The following is a 22,596-nucleotide window of genomic DNA, read 5'->3' as shown; positions in this document are numbered from 1 at the left end:
CTTCCCAACCCAGGGATCGAACCAGCATCTCTTACATCTCCTGCATTAGCCGGTGGGTTCTCTACCACCAGCACTACCTAAGAATTTGACCAACCCAGTATTTTGTGTGGTACTGGAGAACTTTACTCTCCAGTAGAGCTGGAGAAAATAAAAGAAATATTGAAATAAACTATTTAAAAATAATTAAATTCTATGTCTGTAGAACTGAATCTGTTTACATAATGAATATCAATGTGGGTCCAATTTTCAGAAAGACTTAAAGAAGGTGGTGAAACATGAATCCAGTAAAAATAGGGGCAAATTTTTAATTTTCCTTAACAGAGGGTCCCTCTGCCTTGATAAGATTCACCTCCATGCATCTGACTCTAACTGCTTTAAATGAAGCAAAGATTCCAGCTTTTAAAGCTGATGTCATCATCCATAAAATAGGAATAAAACTACAACCTTCTTCATTGGGTGGTGATGACTATCCAATCATATGATGTCTGAAATGAAAGTATTTTTATATCAGTTGGGGTGCGTTCAGTTACAAGTAAGAGAAAACCAATTTTAATTTTGGCATACATATTACAAGGAATTTATTCTCTTTCCGAAAGAGAAATACATTAAAACTATAGTAGATCAAGCAAGCTTCGGGCACAGCTTGATTGGGGCTCTAACTTCATTTTTCTCTGAATTTCTCTAATTTTTCCTTCTTTGTATAATGGATTTATCCTCAGGCTGGCTTCCAGATTTCTTCAGAGTATGGTTCTGAGACCATCTTCATCAGACTCTATTGAACCAGAATCTTGGGGTATATAGTAGGGAACGGATGTCCAGGAATCTTATGTTTGAACAATATTTCAGATAACTCAGACATGCTAAAAATTAGAAACCAATGGAGAGCCCTGAAAGAGGAAGGCAGAAAGCACATAGTCCTATTCCAGATTTCCCAATCACAGCCTACAACGATTATAGGGCTTCAGCTAACTACTTACTAAAGCGCAATCCATTCATTCTTATTCCAAAGGCCTCAGAGAGAAACTGAGGTTTGAGACTCTGTTAACATGATGTTTCACTCAGGTCTCTTTTGCCTGTGTCCTTCCCTTCAGACATTTGACACATACACCACTGTCTTCACAAAGGAATCTACAGAGGGAGAGGCAGATGGAAAGTGAATTTGCAGAGCATATCACTGGGATATTTTATTGCAGCAATAAAAACAGATTCTGGCTGTATTAGAAAAAAGGGGGGTTCATTAGCTAGATATTATTAATAGGTAGAGATGATGAGAAGGTGTTTGATCAAACGGTCAAATGAAAATCACATGTCTGTTCTTTTGCACATGAGATAGAGAATGAAATCTGGCATTTGGAGATTCTGAATTAAAAGCTACTCTCTTCTAAGAAGACTATATATATAAAAGGGAAGTATCCAGAGAAGAAATAAGAAGTGAGGCCTTCTTACCTATAAGAAGGTAAGAAGGAAAAAAAAAATTACCTGATTAAAACATGGGCAAAGGAAATAGGTATTTCTCCAAAGAGGACATATGAACGGCCACCAGGTACATGAAAAAATGCTCAGCATCACGAATCAACAGGAAGATGCAGATCAAAACCACAATGAGATATCACCTTACACCCTACTTAGGATAGCTATTTTAAAAAAAAGATAAATATTGGCAAGAATGTACAGAAATCAGAACACTTGTACACTGTAGATGGGAATGTAAAATAGTATAGCTCTTATGGAAAACAGCATGGAGGTTCCTCAAAAAAATAAAAATAGAACTAACATGTTTAGCAATTTCACTTCTCCGTATTTACTCAGAAAAATTTAAATCAGGATCTTGAAGAGGAATCTACTTTCCCATGTTCAATGGAACATTATTTACCATAACCAAGATATGCAAACCACACAAATTGTCCAAAAACAGATGAACTGATAAAGAAAAGGTGGCATATAAACACAACAGAATATTACTCAGCTTAAAAAAGAAACCTTACCATTTACAACAACATGGATAAAATTGGGACAAATGATAAGCTAAATAAGCCAATCCCAGAAAGACAAATACCATAGGATTCCACTAATATAAATAGGCAAACTTATAGTCAACCTTCTAAAAGCAGAGAGTGGAATGGTGGTTGCCAGGAACTTAAGATGGGGAGTTGGTGTTCAATGGATATAAAGTTTTAATTATGCAAGGTGAATAAGTTCTAGAGAACTTCTGGGCAACGTTTGCAACCCCAAGGACTGTATCCTGCCAGATTCCTCTGTCCATGGAATCTCCAGGCAAGAATACTAGACTGGGTAGCCATTCCCTTCTCTGAGGGATCTTCCCAATCCAGGTATCAAATATGGGTCTCCTGCATTGCAGGCTGAGCCACCAGGGATGTCCACAGCAACATTAAGAAGGCACATCTTGCATTAGGCATTCTTACCACAAAAAAGGATGAGGGAACACAAGGAAACTTTTGAAAGTTAAGAATATGCTTATTACCTTGATTATGGGGACAGTATCATGGGTATATGCTCATATCCAAAGCCATCAAACTGTATACATTAAACGTGCCTTTTTTGTATATAAATTATATCTAGTCGTTTTTTTAAAGTTTTGTTACTTTTCCCATATAATTTTTTTATTTTTATTTATTTTTTTAATTTAATTTTATTTTTTAACTTTACAATATTATATTGGTTTTGCCATATATCGAAATGAATCTGCCACAGGTATACATGTGTTTCCCATCCTGAACCCTCCTCCCTCTTCCCTCCCCGTACCATCCCTCTGGGTCGTCCCAGTGTTTTCATTTTTATGCAGTTCAAGAATTTTTTCTTTTTGGCTGAATGCCATGTGTTGGGATCAGTTTCCCAACCAGGGATCGAACCTGTGGCCCCTGCAGTGGAAGCACAAAGACTTAATCACAGGACCTCCAAGGAAGTCCTAATAAAGTCATTTTTTTTTTTAAAGGAATGCGACTACATGCTGGGTAGCCAAATAATGACAAATGCCCACTGCAGAGATCTCTGGACTAAAGCATTTTCCAAGGAAAACTGAGCCTGCTTCTGGAAAACATCTCCCTGGGTGTTAAAAGCAGATGATATGGGTGATCAGACAGCACCACCAATGAATATCAAGAAGGAGCCAGAAGAAGTTCCAAATTCATATTCTTCCCATTTATATGACATGCAGGGGCTCTACTGTGCAAGCAAAACCTCTACAGCTCAGGAAAGATCCAGTAGGTAGGGATGGGTGAATGTCCTTATAATATTTATGTCTGAGATTCACACTTACCTTCAGTGAGATCTAAATTAAGAACCTGGGAGTTTTCAGAGATTCCTAGAAACTCCAGTCTGTAAAAATCACTAGAAATCAAATAGCACACTGGTTTGAAAACATTTTTGCTGCAGACACACTTCTTCAGAGCCTGATATGGAAAGCAGACAAAAGTGGGGTCACTACAGCTGATTCTTGTTGATATTTGACAGAAAACAACAAAATTCTATGAAGCAATTATCCTTCAATTAAAAAAGTGGTGAAAAGACTCATTAAAATGTGGGGTGCAATTCTAAGCCATCTGTTCAGCTTACCCTACTTCATCCACACTCTCCCCACTCCCCAGACAACTCTCTTGAGTCACCTGTGTGATGCTATGAGAGTCATCTATTATTGCCCGATAGCTGGCCTAATAAGCCTGTCCTCAAACTCAATGGTTTCTAACAATGAGCATTTATTTTAAATCGTGCAGTTCTACAGAAAGCATGGGGTGTGGCATGGATTAGGTGAAGGAAGGGTAGCTGGTTAGAGTTTAATGGGAGCAAAGAAGGCCCTGCTAGCTTAATATACATTGCAAATTGTTCCACTGATAATGCCCACCTTTGGGTCCTCTGCCGCCCCTCCTATTTCTATCACATTCTGCAAGTTTATAGACTAACTGTTCAGTGCTTGACCCTACCTTGTATACTTGAGAAGCAGAATTCAACCAGTGGTGGGAGCTTTTGGCACTAATTTACGCTAAAGAATAAATGACTTCTTGGATCTGTTCTCTGCATGACTGGTAGGACTTGTAACCACAGACAGCAAGGATGTCCAAGTAGACGAAAGCAGTAAGAAAAGACACTATTGCGTAGAAGTTGTTATTTAGTCACTCAGTCACATCTGACTCTTTGCGACTCCATGGACTGTAGCCTGCCAGATTCTTCTGTCTGTGGGATTTCCCAGGCAAGAATACTGGGGTGGGTTGCCGTTTCCTTCTCCAAGGAATCTTCCCTGACCATGTCCTGCATTGCCAGGCATACTTTACCACTGAGCCACCTGGGAAGCCCATTGTGTGGAAGGGCAGGACACAAACAGGGTGGCTGAAAGTCAAGTGAGCCTATGTTGCCAAATTCTGTATCTTACACTTTTTTTAAAAAAAGATATTTCCCAGGACCTGTAATGCAGAGCTGTATATTCAAATCATGAAATAAACACTTCATTAACTTGTTCATTCATCAAATATTCATGCACCTCCTCTTTCCCGGGCAGCTGGAACTTGTCAGCTGATTGATCTGCTAGCAAAACAGTGATTCCAAGAGATTATCATCATTTTTCTTCACCCACTACTTTCAAAGGGCATTGAAAACACAGATCTGACAGGGTAGTTAAAGGGCCAGGCTCTGTGAACTAGAGGGTTCAGTGCAAATATCAGAGATTTCCATTATCATCAGTATCACTGTAGATAGAGGAGGAAGGGGCTTTACACATGATCCCTGCTTCGGGTTCCAAGAATATAGAGTCTTGGAGGATGATCAAAGCTATTTTTTGATCATGTGATCATTTACTGTATCTCCAGGTACTATGTAAGTGCTAAGGATACAGCAGTGAATGAGACCAATGCATTCTGTGTCCTTGTGGAAATAAACTCTAGTGGATCGAGGGTTAAGGGCCATGTGGTGATTGTAATTTCTTTGAGTCAATATTTACTGAGTGTTTTTTCTGTACCAGCCTTGTGCTAGACATATAAAGATTAAAAAACAAAGCAAACCAATAACAACCATCCATCCTAACTTGCTGGGTACTCACAGACACAAAGACAGTAGCTAGGCTGACATGTGAAAATCGCTATCATCCAAGAAGTACTTTAGAGCTCCAGGGCACAGGTGCAGTTGCTATTATTTCTAACTGGGGAGAAGGAGTCAGAGAAAACCACAAGCATGTATTGACATGGAAGAGCTTGGAAGGACAGAGTCGAGTCCACCAGATGGATCTGTGAAGGCTGGGTTAAGATTTCATCCTTAGGGTTAACAATGGGCCATTCAAAATGTTACCGCTTCTGAAAACATACCAAGAGAAACAGAAACAACTGCAGCAAAGCAGATTTAGGCTTCATTTGATTCATTTACAAGCACAGTTACTTAAAAATTAGCTTTCCCTCTGATTTTGTTATAATGTCCCCAGTGAGACCACTCCAGTACCAGTCCAGACATTGGGTGGATGTTGACAAGACTGGCTGATGTACTGACTCTTCTACTTATTTCTTTAAACTTACATGTTGTTTACCAATTTGAAAAAGAGAGAGAGGGAGGATGGAGAGAGAGAGAGAGGGAGGGAGGATAGAGAAGGAAGGGAGGGGAGGGAGTAAAGGATAGAGGTTGATTCTGGGGGCTCATTAATTTGAGATTAGAATCTAGTACAAAAGAGACACTAGTTTTTTTTTTTTTTCATGACTTTTTGTAAGTGATATTCTTTTTTGTTGTTTTGTTTTTAATTTTATTTTATTTTTAAACTTTACAATATTGTATTAGTTTTGCCAAATAGCGAAATGAATCCGCCACAGGTATACCTGTGTTCCCCATCCTGAACCCTCCTCCCTCCTCCCTCCCCATACCTGCTCTCTGGGTCGTCCCAGTGCACCAGCCCCAAGCATCCAGTATCGTGCATCGAACCTGGACTGGCGACTCGTTTCATACATGATATTATACATGTTTCAATGCCATTCTCCCAAATCTCCCCACCCTCTCCCTCTTCCACAGAGTCCATAAGACTGATCTATACATCAGGAGACACTAGTTTTAGAAAGGAACAGCACGGACTGGCACCAAATGAGAAAAAGCGTGTGGAAAAGGTGGGAAAAATAACAATCAAGTGAGGGACTGAAAAGCTCTGAGAGGAGTAAACCAGAGAAGAAAGGTGACAAGCAGCACGTGGTACAGATGACCTAATTCCCCAAACAGCAGGCTGGGCTGTGGCTCTACTTACTAGGAAAAAAGGTAAAAAAAGAAAAAAAAAGTAAAATGTTACTTCTTTGCACACAATCACCTACAGCTAAAAACTGCTTCAGCAGAGTGAAAGCAATTACAAATTGGCAGTTTATAGGGTGGGAGTTGGGAGGGAGGTTTAAGAGGGAGAGGATGAGTGTATACTTACAGCTGATTCACCTTGTTGTATGGCAGAAACCAACACAACATTGTAAAGCAATTATCCTCCAATCAAAAAAAAAAAAAAAAAACAAAACACTGGCAGTTTGCAGAGAAAGAAAATTAAAATTTCACATTTTGTGTGAAGTGAGCAGTCTGCAAACGGGCTCCTCTAAGCCAGCTGAGATTGTGCTCTGGGGGTCGTTGCCTTTAAAGGTCTACCAGGCTCATCTCCTGACCTCTCTGGAGCCTTAGGCCCAGAGAAATTTCCTACTTTGATGGTGATTCCTACTTGTCATTCTCTCTGGTTCCATTCAAAAATCTCCTTCGGCCTTTTTTTTTTTTTTTTTTTTACAAGAAAACAGTGGAAATAGGCTCCTGGGGAAGATGAAGCTATTCTATTTTTGATTGCTATGGCTGAGTCCTAGAAAGTTCCATTCCTTGAAATGTCTGGCTTATAGGCAGCTGCACATGACCTGATTTTCAAATAGAGTCCCAGACCACCTCTTCCCCAGGGGATTTGCCCTTTAAGCTGCACAGCCGACAGGCATCAAATGATACCCATCCCGACGCTGGGAGCCCAGAGAGAATTTTTCCGTTTCGCAGCTGAACCAAACTTCACAAATGCACCAGGGGAAGAACTGGTAAAAGGTTGAGCTGGAGTGACTGTCTTCAAATTGGAATACTAATGATGACCTTTAATGAAGCCTGACAGTACAATCTGTTTCTCATTGTTGTTTAAGTGCTGGCTCCCATGCACACCCTGGTTTTCAAGGAAGGGACAGACTGGGATAAATGGGCCCTGCTGGTGTGCAGGCCTGAATACAGCTGATCTTTCAGCTGGGATTAAATTAATTAAAGTGATTCTCTTGGCCACAGAATTCGTCTTTTTATCTGTCATTATTGTATTGTTGATTAATCTCCAGTGGAGGCTAATTGGAATCTGAGCTTTCGGAGGCAAGGGATCTTGGAGTGATTGGGATGAAATTGCCCTCATTTGGAATGGCGAGAACAGGAAGGGTTGTCTTAGTTCTAGACGTGAAATGAGTTTGTTAATTTAAGACCTCCATCAGAAGACTACAACAGCCCAAGGCAAGAACAGTAAGGCAAAATGAACCTATATGGAGAAAGCTTTAGCTGTGTGGGCTTTGCCCCAGGTTAATAATCAATAGAACAGTCGCTAAGAAACCTACTATAAGCATGGCTTTGTGCCAGGAAATTAGAGGGACCCATTCATACGCCACGGCTCCTTAAATCGGGTGCACTTTAGTTAATGAGATGCCTGAGTCCTGTGCCCTAGAGGAATCTGGAAAAAACTTGAAAACTCATCTAGTTCAAACTCTCATTTTACACATAAGATGGAAACTACAGTCAGCAGTGACGATGCTCATCAAAGCTAGGGTATTTCTTGAAGTGGGAGAAAGGTGCCAGGTGCCAGGTCATGACTGGAACATCAAGATATCAGCTGGGTTCAAAGAGAACACCGTTTCCCCTTCTACTCCGAAGGCTGGGATGAAACTGGAAGGATGACCCAAGGAGGGATATTGAGACTGGGAATCTATGAGAGAAAACAAGACAATCTGAGACAACTTGCAAGGGAAAAAGAGAACCAAAGTTCTGTTTCTATTAGTAAAGGCTTTTTAAGTTGCGAGTGGCAGAAATTTGATTGTTCTTTGCCTCCATGGCCACTCCAGGGAGGTATATTCTAGTGGAATTCCTATTCTGAAGGCTCTACTGTTAAGCCATTCTCTCCCATAAGTTTGAATTCTGGCGTCTAGGTATTGACCAAAAAAGCTGATTGACAAGGGGATACACACACACGTACACACACACATAAAATTATGACTGATTCACATTGTTGTGTGGCAGAAACCAACACAACACTATAAAGCAATTTTCCTCCAACTAAAAAACAAAAAGCTGATTGATTTCAAGACATTATTCTGCAAGCTTCTGACCTCTCTGGCAATAACAAAACGTAAAATTGCAGTTGGCTGCTCCCATTAGTATTCTGTGACCGTGAACTCAGGTCCAAAGTCCGAGATCTTATCTGTGATCCTTAAATGTAGACATTACCAATGTGGTTTCTGTCTCTTAGCAACAGTCTTCCCACTTTAACGAATTCCCACTCTCATCAGTAGGTGACACTTCAGCCTCTTCTAAGCAAAATAAAAGCCTAAGGTAGGAAACAGTTGATGTTTTCTTACCTCCAGGCTGCATCTCAGTCAATGGCTGTCTCCAACAGAGCCAGATGGAGGGTACTCAGCAGGAAGAAAGAATAGAGCAGGTCAAGCTTCCCTGTGCTATAGTTATACCTGCATCCCAATATTATTTTCTATTCTGTATTCCATCTCCTTCCTTTTTAAATTTATTTTTGCTCTTTTATTTTTGGTTGCAAAGGGTCTTCGTTGTTGAGTGTGGGCTTTCTCTAGTTGTAGAGAACAGGGTCTACTCTGGTTGTGGTGTAGGGGCTTCTCACTGCTGTAGCTTCTCCTATTACAGAGCACAGTCTCTAAGTGCATGGGTTTTGTAGTTGTGGATTCCTCCTGAACCAGGGATCAAACCCATATCCCTCGCATTGGCAGGTGGATTCCTAACCACTGGGCCACCAGGAAAGTCTTGCCCCCTTCCTTTGTTTGTACAACCTAAAGAGTTGATAAAAGATTCATGTTTTCCAGCTCAGGCAGATACAACCACCTTGAATGGCTGGCCACAGCAAAAAGAGTATCTCAATAACGTACCTGTGTTGCACTTGGTGTACGTCAGAAACTCACAAGGGCTCAGTCCTGAAGCAGCCACCTCCACCACATGAATGCGGGGAAAAGGAAGTCCCTTCTTTGCTGGAACTCACCTGGTAGAGGGTGGGGAGAATCCCAAGAGCTTCACCCTCCTGGGGCCACTTCCGTTGCTGCTGCTGCCACACAGGTGGGGAGAGAGGTCTGCTGTTTCCTTACTGGCCTGGAGTAAGCCAGGGAACATTAAAAGACCTCTGTCCCACAGGATTCTCTCCTACAGGTCCTTGAAAGCATGGGCTTTCCTCAAAGCCTTTTACATCTGTATCTACTTGTAGGTTTCAGGGTGCTCCCGAGTCTGAGACAGGCTGTCCAGGAGGGACAAAGGCAGCAATCTAGGAGATCCACAGCTGGGCTGTCCCTCAAGGACTGGGTTCCCTACCCAGTCCTCCTGCTCTGATCCCCCTCGCAGAGTCCTCTGACAGTTGCTTTACACGTTCTACCCACAAGTTTTAGTTGTAGTCAAAGAAAACAATGGGGTCTATTATGCTTATTCCATTATGACCAAAACCAGAAATCTTCTGTTTTTTTTCATCATGTCTCCGTTAGTCTTTGAATACATCTTTGCTTTTGGATTCAATAAGGTGTTCCAGGGTCAACTTATATTTTTCTTGTCCAGCTCTTGAATCAGTCATTTCTCAAAAGAGTTCTGGTTCTGTTTTATAGAGAATGGTATTTAGGAGCCAAGATCTGGGCACTAGATCGCTATTTGCTGTTGCTTCTACTTTGGGGTTTTGCTTCTTCCAGACCCTTTCATGGCTCTTGGGTCCTCTCAGTGACCAGACCTTAAAAGAAGCAGCCATGGTACCACAGATAATAGTGCTACCTGGCTATTTATATAAGTTTAAAAGAAATAAAATTTAAAATTTAATACCTCAGTTGCATGAGCTACATTTCAAGTGCTCAACAGTCACATGTGGCTGGTGACAACAACCTAAGACATTGTAGATATGGAACATTTCTATCATTGCAGTGCCCACCTAGATAATTTCTGCCCCAAGTTGTCTGCATTATTTATTTCAGTTTGCTTGTGAAAATGAAGCATAAAACTCAAGTCAAACTTTTCATAACATCGATAAATTAAATACACAAAAAGTTATAGTTATCAAAGGAGAAAGAAGGGAGAGATAAATTAGGGAAAAGGGGGCAGGATTAACCAATATAAACTATTTTACATAAAATAGGTAAGCAACAAGGATTTACTGTAAACACAGGGAACTGTAATATCTTAGTCTATAATGGGAAATAATCTTTAAAAATATATACATATAACTCAATCACTTTGCCATACACCTGAAACTAACATGATCTTGTAAATCAACTATATTTCAGTTAAAAAACTAAATATACAACGCCACCTGTAACAAGCATACAAACAACCCAGGATGGGCTTTAGAGCAAAAGAAAGAGCAATGCCTTCAAAGTTGCCTTCCAGGCTAGCAGTTTATCTACTTAAAGTCAGTTTTAGCTTTCAAAGGACACCAGAGATTCTAACAGAAACTTCTCAAGGATTCCCTCCAAGCTGTATTACCAACTAAAATGAGAAATTTTAATTTTCCTTCTCCATCTGTACTTTTTCCACTTACCCAATGAGGGAGGGAAGGATACTAAGTGAACACACTGTTGATTACAGAAGATGTATTCTATTAACAGCAGTTTGATGCATAATGCCCTTCCTCACCAGGGGACTGTAGGATGGACTTTGTCTTGATGAGCTGCTGAAGAAGCTAACATGGCTCTCACTATTTTAGCATTCGTACTCAAGTGTCATAAGTCTAGGCCTGCTGACAATGATTGGCCAGAGAGAAAAACAGAGGAAAAAAATGACATCAAAATTGTGTCAGAGATAAAAGAGGTATATGTCTATGTGTTCAGTAGCATCAGTCGTGTCCAATTCTAGGGACTGTAGCCTGCCTGCCTATTCTATCCATGGGATTCTCCAGGCAAGAATACTGGAATTGGTTGCCATGCCCTCCTCCAGGGGATCTTCCAAACCCAGAGATAGAACCCAGGTCTCTTGCGTCTTTTGCATTGCAGGTGGATTCTTTACCACTGAGCCACTGGGGAAGCCCCCCAAAGGAGGTATATGTGCAATATATATATTTATCAATAATATCACATATGTTATTGTATATGTAATATATAATACTATTATAACAATATAATTAAGGGAGATAATGCACATACAGAGTTTAGCATAAGACTCAGCACAAATAGTAAGCACCTGTTACACTTTAGCTATTCTTTTGATTGCCTTTTTTTAAAACATGAAAACTGGGTACAAGTATACTTCTCTTCCTCCTTCTTCTCCTATGATGACTAAGAGAAATTCCATAACTACTTGGCAACCATTTTGGCAAATGTTTTGATTGTATTATCTCATTTAACCCTGAAAACAACCCAGTGGGATAGGTAACATTGTTATACTCAGCCTCAGGAAGATTAAATAACTTGCTCAAGATCACACAGCTTGAAAATCATAGAGGAAAAATTCTGTGCATGTCATCTGGCTCTCAAACCAGGACTCTTAATCTCAGTGGAAGAAATTCTAAACCAAGTTGCAAAATACTTTCACACCAATTTTGTGTGAAAAGGTTCAGAAAATATTGATCTCAAGCTTTGAAGCCTTGGACATCATAACACAATACTCTATATACATATAACATGCATATTCTAATATCTAGTGAAAAGAGAGGCTGGGGACATAGATTCACAAACAATGAAGATGATAGCAGTCCTCCTTTGGGTGTTCAAGTCTCTCATATAAATGGCATAGTATTTGTATATAACCTACATATATCCTCCTGATACTTTAAATCATCTCTAGGTTATTTATAATTCTCAATACAATGCAAATGTTATGTAATAGTTGCCACTGGTTGGCAAGTTCAAGTTTTGCTCTTTGGAACTGTATGAAAAAATATATTTTGTAATATTTTTGATCTATGATTGGTTAAATCTGCAGACTCAGAACCCACAGATACTGAGGGCGGAATGTATAGTACTTACTTTGTGTCAGACTGTTCTCAGCCCTTTATTAATATTCATCCCATTTTCACAATAACCCTATTAGGTAGGTATTATTATTACGCCCATTTTTCAGGAAAGGAAACCAGGCAGCAAGATTTAGTGCCTCACACAACATCTCACACAACTAGTAAGTTTTAGATGTGGGATTTGAACTCAGATACTCTGATTCCAGAAGCCATAGTATATTGTCCCAAATGTGTGCTATCACATAGCTGGTGATGTCAGTTACTAAAGAAGTGATCCAACCACAACAACCATGGCCACAACTTAAAAATTCCCTAAAACTGAAGCTACAAAGTCTTTAGCTTTATCTTAAGAGAAGCATAAAAATAGAAAATTTAAAACAGTAAATCCAGTTGCTGTGGGTTTTCTAGTCCCATAGGCTACCAGGATTCTCATTCACTACTCCACTCCCACATTTTCTTGTTTTATCATTTCTTTATCAATTCACATAAACACACACACACACAGCTCCTTCAGAAAAACTCGACCACTATGTTTGTCTTTCTGAATTATTCTGACCCTTCACACTTGAGACTTGTAGCTCCTTGAGTAGCAATATGCCTGAAACAAAAGAGGAGATCAGTTGAAAAACATGAGTGGATTTTCTGAGAAAATTGCATGCTTCCATCACAGGGCTGTTGTGAGGATCAAAGTGGGAATGTGTGTGATCTCGCTTTGAAAATTCTGAAGGCCTTCAGAAATGGAAGGAGTCATTATTATCACCATACTAAAACCAAAACCCTAAGCTCTCTTCCCAAAACAATTCCCGCAATCACAAAATCAATGGGAAGGCCAGGTCTGTGGTTCATGGTTTTTCTTTATATTGTGTCAGACTTCAGAGTTTTTGTGGTTCTTTAGTTGTTAATATTTGTTTCACTGGCATTGCATAAGACTTGCACAAGCTCATGAAAAGTGTGCAGTAAGATTCATTTATGAATGGCCCAACAGATGACACTTTTTTTTTCAGGGAAATTTGCATTTGTCATTGCAATAATTGAATTCACTGCTCAACACACAAGTAAATTCCTCAAAGAAGCCTTTGTGTTGTGCTTGGGATTAAGAGTATTTCTTTCTATCAAAGCAAGGCAAGTTTTGTCTGAAATGAGTTTCTTTTTGCAGCACACACACACAAAAGTAAATTAGAAAAAGATGCTAAGATGATCCTTTGGATATGATGACCTCAGTTGAACCAACTTGCCCTGTGGCCCAAGTAAAGTCATACAATTTATCTGGACCTTGGTTTTCCTCACTACAAAATGGGGAGGGTGAACTAGGATTCTGTGATCTGTTCTAACTCTTATTTTATGATTCTTCCCTTCTGATGTGCCCAAAAGATTAAATGTGGTGCACCTAGCACCTAACGATTGATAAACCTTAGTGTTCCAGAAGGAAAAGTGAGACTTATTCCACCTTCATTCTAATCAAAATACATTGTATCCCTCACTTTATAGTTAACAGTGTTTCACATATATTATTTCATTCAATCCTGGCCATAAGCCCTTGCAGTAGCAATTTTTATTCAGTTTTATAGACGATGATGGAATTGAAACTCAGAGGGAGTGGTTCAGTGTCTCTTTCAAAATTCCACATCTAATGAATGGTGAGCCCATTCATATAGGTCTGGAGTAGTGTAATTTCTACTACTCTATGATGCTTGATTATTTATTATAGGAGGAGAATTTTACTCCCTCCCTATGGATTGCAAATGTTGGTATTGAAAATTATGCTGGTGACCCATATCTTTTCTCATGAAATGATAGTAAGAAACTAGTTGAGCCAGAAAGTTTGAAATCCTATTAGGTCTATTTCATAAACACTGTAAATGTAAAATGCAAAAAATAAATAAATACTATATCTTGACATTCATTCATCCATTATTTCTTTCATAAATTAAGCACATATTTTTCAAGTGTCTATGATTGCTAGGCATGGTGTTAGGAGGCATACTTAATAAGGCCAAGCTCCTGCTCTCATAAAATGTATAACTTAACAGAAAAAAACATAAGCATTGTCATGAGTGTTCAGCTAGGAAATGGTTAGGGTGCTGTAGGAGCATACAAAACAGGGTTGTGACTATCTGAAACAGTTAGAATTGCTGCTGCTGCTGCTAAGTCACTTTAGTCGTGTCCGACTCTGTGCGACCCCAGAGACGGCAGCCCACCAGGCTCCCCCATCCCTGGGATTCTCCAGGCAAGAACACTGGAGTGGGTTGCCATTTCCTTCTCCAATGCAGGAAAGTGAAAAGTGAAAGTGAAGTCTCTCAGTCGTGTCCAACTCTTAGCGACCCCATGGACTGCAGCCTGCCAGGCTCCTCCGTCCATGGGATTTCCCAGGCAAGAGCACTGGAGTGGGGTGCCATTGCCTTCTCCAAGACTTCCCAAAGGATGTAGGGTATAAACTGAGAACTGAAGGAGGAAGAGACTCCTGATAATATAAATGGTGACGGAGAAGTTCCATCTGGAAGAAAGAATATGTGCAAAGGCAATTGTGCTTTTATATTTGTAAAGTTATTGCATCTTTTTAAAACATGTTTCTAAGATTTTAAAAGTACAAAAATAATATAAGTATGTTGTGCCACATGAAACAACATCAGATCAGATCAGATCAGATCAGTTGCTCAGTCGTGTCCGACTCTTTGCGACCCCATGAATTGCAGCACGCCAGGCCTCCCTGTCCATCACCAACTCCCGGAGTTCACCCAGACTCACGTCCATCGAGTCAGTGATGCCATCCAGCCATCTCATCCTCTGTCGTCCCCTTCTCCTCTTGCCCCCAGTTCCTCCCAGCATCAGAGTCTTTTCCAATGAGTCAACTCTTCGCATGAGGTGGCCAAAGTACTGGAGTTTCAGCTTTAGCATCATTCCTTCCAAAGAAATCCCAGGGCTGATCTCCTTCAGAATGGACTGGTTGGATCTCCTTGCAGTCCAAGGGACTCTCGAGAGTCTTCTCCAATACCACAGTTCAAAAGCATCAATTCTTCGGCGCTCAGCCTTCTTCACAGTCCAACTCTCACATCCATACATGACCACAGGAAAAACCATAGTCTTGACTAGACGAACCTTTGTTGGCAAAGTAATATCTCTGCTTTTGAATATGCTATCTAGGTTGGTCATAACTTTCCTTCCAAGGAGTAAGCGTCTTTTAATTTCATGGCTGCAGTCACCATCTGTAGTGATTTTGGAGCCCAGAAAAACAAAGTCTGACACTGTTACCCCATCTATTTCCCATGAAGTGGTGGGACCAGATGCCATGATCTTCATTTTCTGAATGTTGAGCTTTAAGCCAACTTTTTCACTCTCCACTTTCACTTTCATCAAGAAGCTTTTGAGTTCCTCTTCACTTTCTGCCATAAAGGTGGTGTCATCTGCATATCTGAGGTTATTGATATTTCTCTCAGCAATCTTGATTCCACCTTGTGCTTCTTGAAGCCCAGCGTTTCTCATGATGTACTCTGCATAGAAGTTAAATAAGCAGGGTGACAATAGACAGCCTTGACGTACTCCTTTTCCTATTTGGAACCAGTCTGTTGTTCCATGTCCAGTTCTAACTGTTGCTTCCTGACCTGCATACAAATTTCTCAAGAGGCAGATCAGGTGGTCTGGTATTCCCATCTCTTTCAGAATTTTCCACAGTTTATTGTGATCCACACAGTCAAAGGCTTTGGCACAGTCAATAAAGCAGAAATAGATGTTTTTCTGGAACTCTCTTGATTTTTCTATGATCCAGCGGATGTTGACAATTTGATCTCTGGTTCCTCTGCCTTTTCTAAAACCAGCTTGAACATCAGAAAGTTCACGGTTCACATATTGCTGAAGCCTGGCTTAGAGAATTTTGAGCATTACTTTACTAGCATGTGAGATGAGTGCAATTGTGTGGTAGTTTGAGCATTCTTTGGCATTGCCTTTCTTTGGGATTGGAATGAAAACTGACCTTTTCCAGTCCTGTGGCCACTGCTGAGTTTTCCAAATTTGCTGGCATATTGAGTGCAGCACTTTCACAGCATCATCTTTCAGGATTTGAAAGAGCTCCACTGGAATTCCATCACCTCCACTAGCTTTGTTCATAGTGATGCTTACTAAGGCCCACTTGACTTCACATTCCAGGATGTCTGGCTCTAGGTGAGTGATCACACCATCGTGATTATCTGGGTCATGAAGATCTTTTTTGTACAGTTCTTCTGTGTATTCTTGCCATCTCAATATCTTCTGCTTCTGTTAGGTTCATACCATTTCTGTCCTTTATCGAGCTCATCTTTACATGAATTGTTCCTTTGGTATCTCTGATTTTCTTGAAGAGATCCCTAGTCTTTCCCATTCTGTTGTTTTCCTCTATTTCTTTGCATTGATCGCTGAAGAAGGCTTTCTTATCTCTTCTTGCTATTCTTTGGAACTCTGCATTAAGATGTTTATATCTTCCCTTTTCTCCTTTGCTTTTCGCTTCTCTTCTTTTCACAGCTATTTGTAAGGCCTCCCCAGACAGCCATTTTGCTTTTTTGCATTTCTTTTCCATGGGGATGGTCTTGATCCCTGTCTCCTGTACAATGTTACGAATCTCATTCCATAGTTCATCAGGCACTCTATCTATCAGATCTAGGCCCTTAAATCTATTTCTCACTTCCACTGTATAATCATAAAGGATTTGATTTAGGTCATACCTGAATGGTCTAGTGGTTTTCCCTACTTTCTTCAATTTAAGTCTGAATCTGGCAATAAGGAGTCCATGGTCTGAGCCACAGTCAGCTCCTGGTCTTGTTTTTGCTGACTGTATAAAGGTCTATAAATGATAAAGTTAAAAGACTTCCCTGGTGGTCCAGTGGTTAAGACTGCTCGCTCCAGGGACAGAGGGTACAGGTTCCATCCCTGATGGAGGAAGCTCTGTATGCCATGCAGCTCAGCCAAAAACAACAGAATGGATAAACAACAAAGTCCTACCGTATGGCACAGGGAACTATATCCAATCTCCAGGATAAACCATAATGGAAAATAATATAAAAAAAAGTACATATGTGTATAACTGAGTCACTTGTTGTACAGCAGAAATAAACAAACATTGTAAATCAGCTATACTTCAATTTAAAAAGATAATGGAACACCCTTTAAAAAAAGAATAAGTTAATATTCTCTTTATCTCCATTCTCTTTCCATTTCTACCCAGCCAATATGAATTACTTTTATGTGGAATCTTCCTCTTCCTCTCTATGAAACAGTTAATATATAGCTAAATTGTTTCATAATGCTTGGACCCAGACAGGATGGTATTATGTGTGTGTTGGTTGGTTGAAGTCACAAGCCAAGAACAGCTAGTTGCTGTGACCCAGATGTGGCTATTATAACTGCTTCAGTGATTTTCATCTTCTTTATGGACACAAGGACATCTGATTAATTGTTTAGCAAAAGTCAGGAATGGATTTTTCACAGGTAAAATGAGTAGATTTTAACATCATAGATGTTAAAATCACCTCTTATTGGTGAAATTGGTGGTATTCAATTGTATATGGCTTATCCAAAGTCTTTTAGAGACACTCCATTTCCTTGAATGGACAGAGACTAAGGCTCCAGCAAGGTCCGCAGCCGGCTTCCTTAGGGATGGTGTCTGAGGCCTGATCCTAAAGGGTACTGTCCAGTGTGTTCTGGGGGATTTCTGATGACCCGAAAGACCATAAAGAGAACAGAATCCCAGCCCTGCAGTATTGTCACATCTGGCTCAAGGGAACCTGCTGTGCAAGACAGTGAGTAAAGCAACAAGAGGGCTTAACTAAGCTTCCAGAACTAACGATAGGCTCTGTTTATGCTTGTTTGCTAAAAGTGTTTATTTATGCAGCAGAATTGAGTCAGACACTTGCTTTTACTATAGCCCAGTAGTGAGATTATCTGAGACTACCTACCTTTACCTGCCTGGAACTATTAAGAAGCTAGTATTGACTTCCTAGACCGATATGACCCTAAGAGTGGTGCATGTCTAAGTTGACTTAGATAAGTTCAAAATACATATAGATATACACACACGTGTATAGTTTTAAAAAGTAAAAATATGGCATGTCATATTCATTTCTGTTTTTTACTAAATACATCATGGTTCACCTGGGTTAAAGGATAAAGATAATCTACTTTTTTTAGAGGCTGAAAAATAGTCTATAGAGTAGACACACTCACTTATTTGACCATTCACCATATACCACTATATTGAATATTTCTAATTTTATTTCATTTTTGTTTTTATGATTATAAGCATTGTTATAATAAACACCCTTGAACTTTAAATCTTATTTTTGTTTTTGTTTCTGTGGAATGTATTTTTCTAAAGTAAGATTGTCAGGCCAAATGCAATTCTAACATATGAAAATGAAGAATATTTTAATAGATATTGCCAGACTGCCTTCCCAAAAGGTTGCAGTAATTGACAAATTTCCATACCGCATAAATTTATGGGAATGCTAGTTCTCTAGCATCTTCTCCAATTCACAACAGTATTGTTTTTTTTAGTCTTTGTCAATTTCATGAGTCAAAATGGTATATCATTGTTATTATATTTGGCATCTTCCTGACTATTAAGGTTAAGCCTTTTTTTCCTCGTGTTTTGAGACTTTGGGATTCCCTCTTACGTGAATTTCCTGTTCATATTATTTGGTAAATTTTAAGGTGCCTTTTAAAATTCGTAGGAATGTTTAGTGTGGTAGAAATACTGGTTTTGTTTGCCATACATTTCATATTTTTTCTAAGCTACTACTTGCTTTTTGATTTTGTCATGGTGTCTTTTGCCATGTTAAAAAAACATTTCTTTTCCTTCATGGCTTCCTGGTTTCCTGTGATGAAGATGGTCTCCCATATAACAGGTTTCCTTCAAATATTTTTCACATTTTTCCACTTAATTTTAAAATGTTGAAATATTTAATCCACCTGTAATTCTTACATAAGGTACGAGTTAAGGGGCCTTTTTCTTCTGAGAGGAGAGCAAATGCCATTTATAAAATGGAATATCTATGTTTACTGAGATGGAATGCTACGTCTCATATAATAAGCTCTCAAATGCACTGTATCTTTTTTTTTAGATTTTTCTATTTGGCTCCAACACTGTAGTTTTCTTTTTCTATGAGCTTGCCAATTCTCTGTTGTTAGAACAGGAGACTTATGGTAAATTTTGCTTTCCTTGGTTAGCTGTTGTTTATTAATAAAAATAAGTTAATCAAGTGAAAAAGCAAAGTATTGAAATTCTAAAGCTTATTATTCATATGGTGAAAAAACCAAGTGGAAACAGGCAATAAAATCAGTTTTACCTAACCAACTTCGGAAATGCCCTTTACTTCCCTCAACTTCAATTTGCTCATTTGTAAAATGGACATTTATAATTATCACCTACTCCACAGGTTCGTTGTAAGGAGCTAAATAAATCAGACATAGAAAACAGCTTGTAAATTCTAAAGCATGTTACAAATGCCAGTTATTGTTTTCACATATGTGCTGTTGTAATACATGTGACCCCTATTTCTTTATGGACTATTTCTGAGTATGTAAACATAAGGACATTTATAAATCATGAGCCTACTCTGGTTTCTCCCACTTAAAATAGAGGAACAGCCTACAAGGCCTTAAAAATCACATGTGTTTTCAAAGCCCTGGCCAATTAATTGGAAGAACTATAGAAAACAAATGGAGATGATGAACAATGCATTGTGGAAAAGCCGCCTCCCCAAATCCCCAGGTTAAATAGACTTAAGTATCATCCTATGTTGCAGCCTTCTCTGGGGAGGACTCTAAGAGGATCACTGCCCCATGGCAGGCTGGGTAAAGGGTGAAAGGTTAACAGGCCAATCCCAGGACAAGGTGTTGGCCCAAACGAGGTGTTTGAAACATTTGCTGAAGGACTTAGTCTGCCGAGTTCTTTATTTCCAACAGCAAAAGTATTTAGGGAACAAAAAAAGACTTTTGTGTGGAAGAATTCGGGAAATTTAGTTAGGTCCTCTCTTCTCCAAGGGAACCAAAAAGATTAAAAAGTTTCCCTGTATTTTGAGGACATTATTACAGATAAACACACACACAGCAGCTCATTTGTGTTCTGAGAACCAACATCATGCTGCAAGACTCCCTGTTCAATAACTTTTATTTGGAATTACTTTTCCTGAGAGCAAACAGAACCACCAAGAATACAAGTGGTTGCCTGATACCCTGACATCTGAATACTTTTAATAGCTCTTTTACTTTTAAGAGCAATGAATTTTTCAGTAAAAACTAGGTTTGAGGCAAGGGCAGGTAAGAAGCGAACAATTTCAGAGTACGAGGAAAGAAACTCATTGGACGCCTGCCCTTCCCCCACCCTCTAACCCTACACATTCCAAGGCCAGAAAAATTGTCTTCAGTCATGCATCGAAGTCCTTAAGCATTGGCTTTGGCCACATTGTTATTCAAAAGCAGTTCTGTAGGAATGAGATCAGGAACCTGGAAAATGACATTTTGAAGGGAGAAAACAGTATTTCTTTAGATGTTTGTACAACATACTCTGAAAAGGCCTCTGGTCAAATTTATCCGGAGCCAGAATGTTCATATCACCTTTCTGAATTCTGAAGATGTTAGCAGTGATGGAATGCAAAGGATCACATGGCAAATTCATACGAACATGGCACCAATCAGGTAGGAGTTCAGCTTGATTTTACAATGATAGGCCAGAAAATTTGTAAAACCAAAGTGACTATACAAGAAACTAATTCCAAACCCCATAAACTACAAAATTTAACTGTATGGACCTGGAAGAAAGGTGCCATTTGTGGGGAGAGGGTTGCTGGAAGCATTAGTGGCAATTATTCAATGCATAGGAAGGAATTGCAAATAGAACTCGGTTATATCCCCTTTTCTCCTTGCCTTAATGAAAAGAAAGGATAGAATATAAAATTATTTTTAAGCTATGATAACAAGTGTGTTATAATTGTGTATGCTTGTGGGCTGACTTTAAGAGACACCATGAAAAAATAATAAAAACAGTGTGGAACGGGGATTAGAGGTCATTTCGTCTCTTTCTCTCTCCCTCTCTCTTGGCTTTTTAGTATGTTACGATATTCCTTGGAAAATAAGTAACAGTTAAAAAAATTGACAAGTCCAACTTATTGTAGGATTGTCCCCAGGAGGATGAAAGATACCTCTTTCCATAATGGGCAGATAAATTTGCTATTTTCCAGAGGAGATATGCAGATGACACCACCCTTATGGCAGAAAGCAAAAAAGAACTAAAGAGCCTCTTGATGAAAGTGAAAGAGGAGAGTGAAAAACTTGGCTTAAAACTCAACATTCAAAAAACTAAGATCATGGCATCTGGTCCCATCACTTCATGGCAAATAGATGGGGAAACAACGGAAACAGTGACAGACTTTATTTTCTTGGGCTCCAAAATCACTGTGGTTGGTGACTGCAGCCATGAAATTACAAGACGCTTGCTCCTTGGAAGAAAAGCTATAACCAATCTAGACAGCATATTAAAAAGCAGAGACATTACTTTGCCAACAGAGGTCCATCTAGTCAAAGCTATGATTTTTCCAGTAGTCATGTATGGATGTGAGAGTTGGACTATGAAGAAAGCTGAGCACCAAAGAACTGTGGCATTGAAGAAGACTCTTGAAAGTCCCTTGGACTGCACGGAGATCCAACCAGTCCATCCTAAAGGAAATCAGTCCTGAATATTCATTGGAAGGACTGATGCTGAAGCTGAAACTCCAATACTTTGGCCACCTGATGCAAAGAACTGAGTCACTGGCGAAGACCCTGATGCTGGGAAAGATTGAAGGCAGGAGGAGAAGGGGATGACAGACGATGAGATGGTTGCATGGCCTCACTGAATCGATGGACATGAGTTTGAGCAAGCTCCAGGAGTTTGTGACGGACAGGGAAGCCTGGTGTGCTGCAGTCCATGGGGTCACAAAGAGTCAGACATGACTGAGCGACTAAACTGAACTGAGAAGAGATAGTTTGTAGAAAATCAAGTTATAACATAGCTTTTGTTATAAAGCTATGTGTTTTCAAAGCCCTGGCCAACTTACTGGGAGGAGCTATAACATAGGTGTTTTTTTCCCCCTACTAAAAGAAAATTAGAGAAATTTATAAATTACAGATGTAAAATTTTCTAAGCCTGATTTTGCTCATTACATAAACCCTTCTATTCTTTCTGTGTGTGCCAAAGATGACTTGCATTCCAAAGACCCTCATCCAAAGATGATTCTCACAAAGCACCGAGAGGTCCCCAGTTTTGCCCTGTTAGAAGAGTGAACCTTCTTTGGCAGAGTTCTCGGGTTCACACTGCCGTGAGAACCAGAAAGAGAACATAAATATGGGGACTGAGGGAGTGTAAGACGTAAGGGAAGGGTGGGGCCTGGAATAATCTGAACATCAAACTAACTCCTAGGTGGGCA

The sequence above is a fragment of the Bos indicus x Bos taurus genome, chromosome 29 (genome assembly GCF_003369695.1).
Source record: "Bos indicus x Bos taurus breed Angus x Brahman F1 hybrid chromosome 29, Bos_hybrid_MaternalHap_v2.0, whole genome shotgun sequence".
NCBI classification, from domain to species: domain Eukaryota; kingdom Metazoa; phylum Chordata; class Mammalia; order Artiodactyla; family Bovidae; genus Bos; species Bos indicus x Bos taurus.
The sequence above is the reverse complement of the archived record's forward strand: the minus strand, read 5'-3'. Positions refer to the sequence as shown.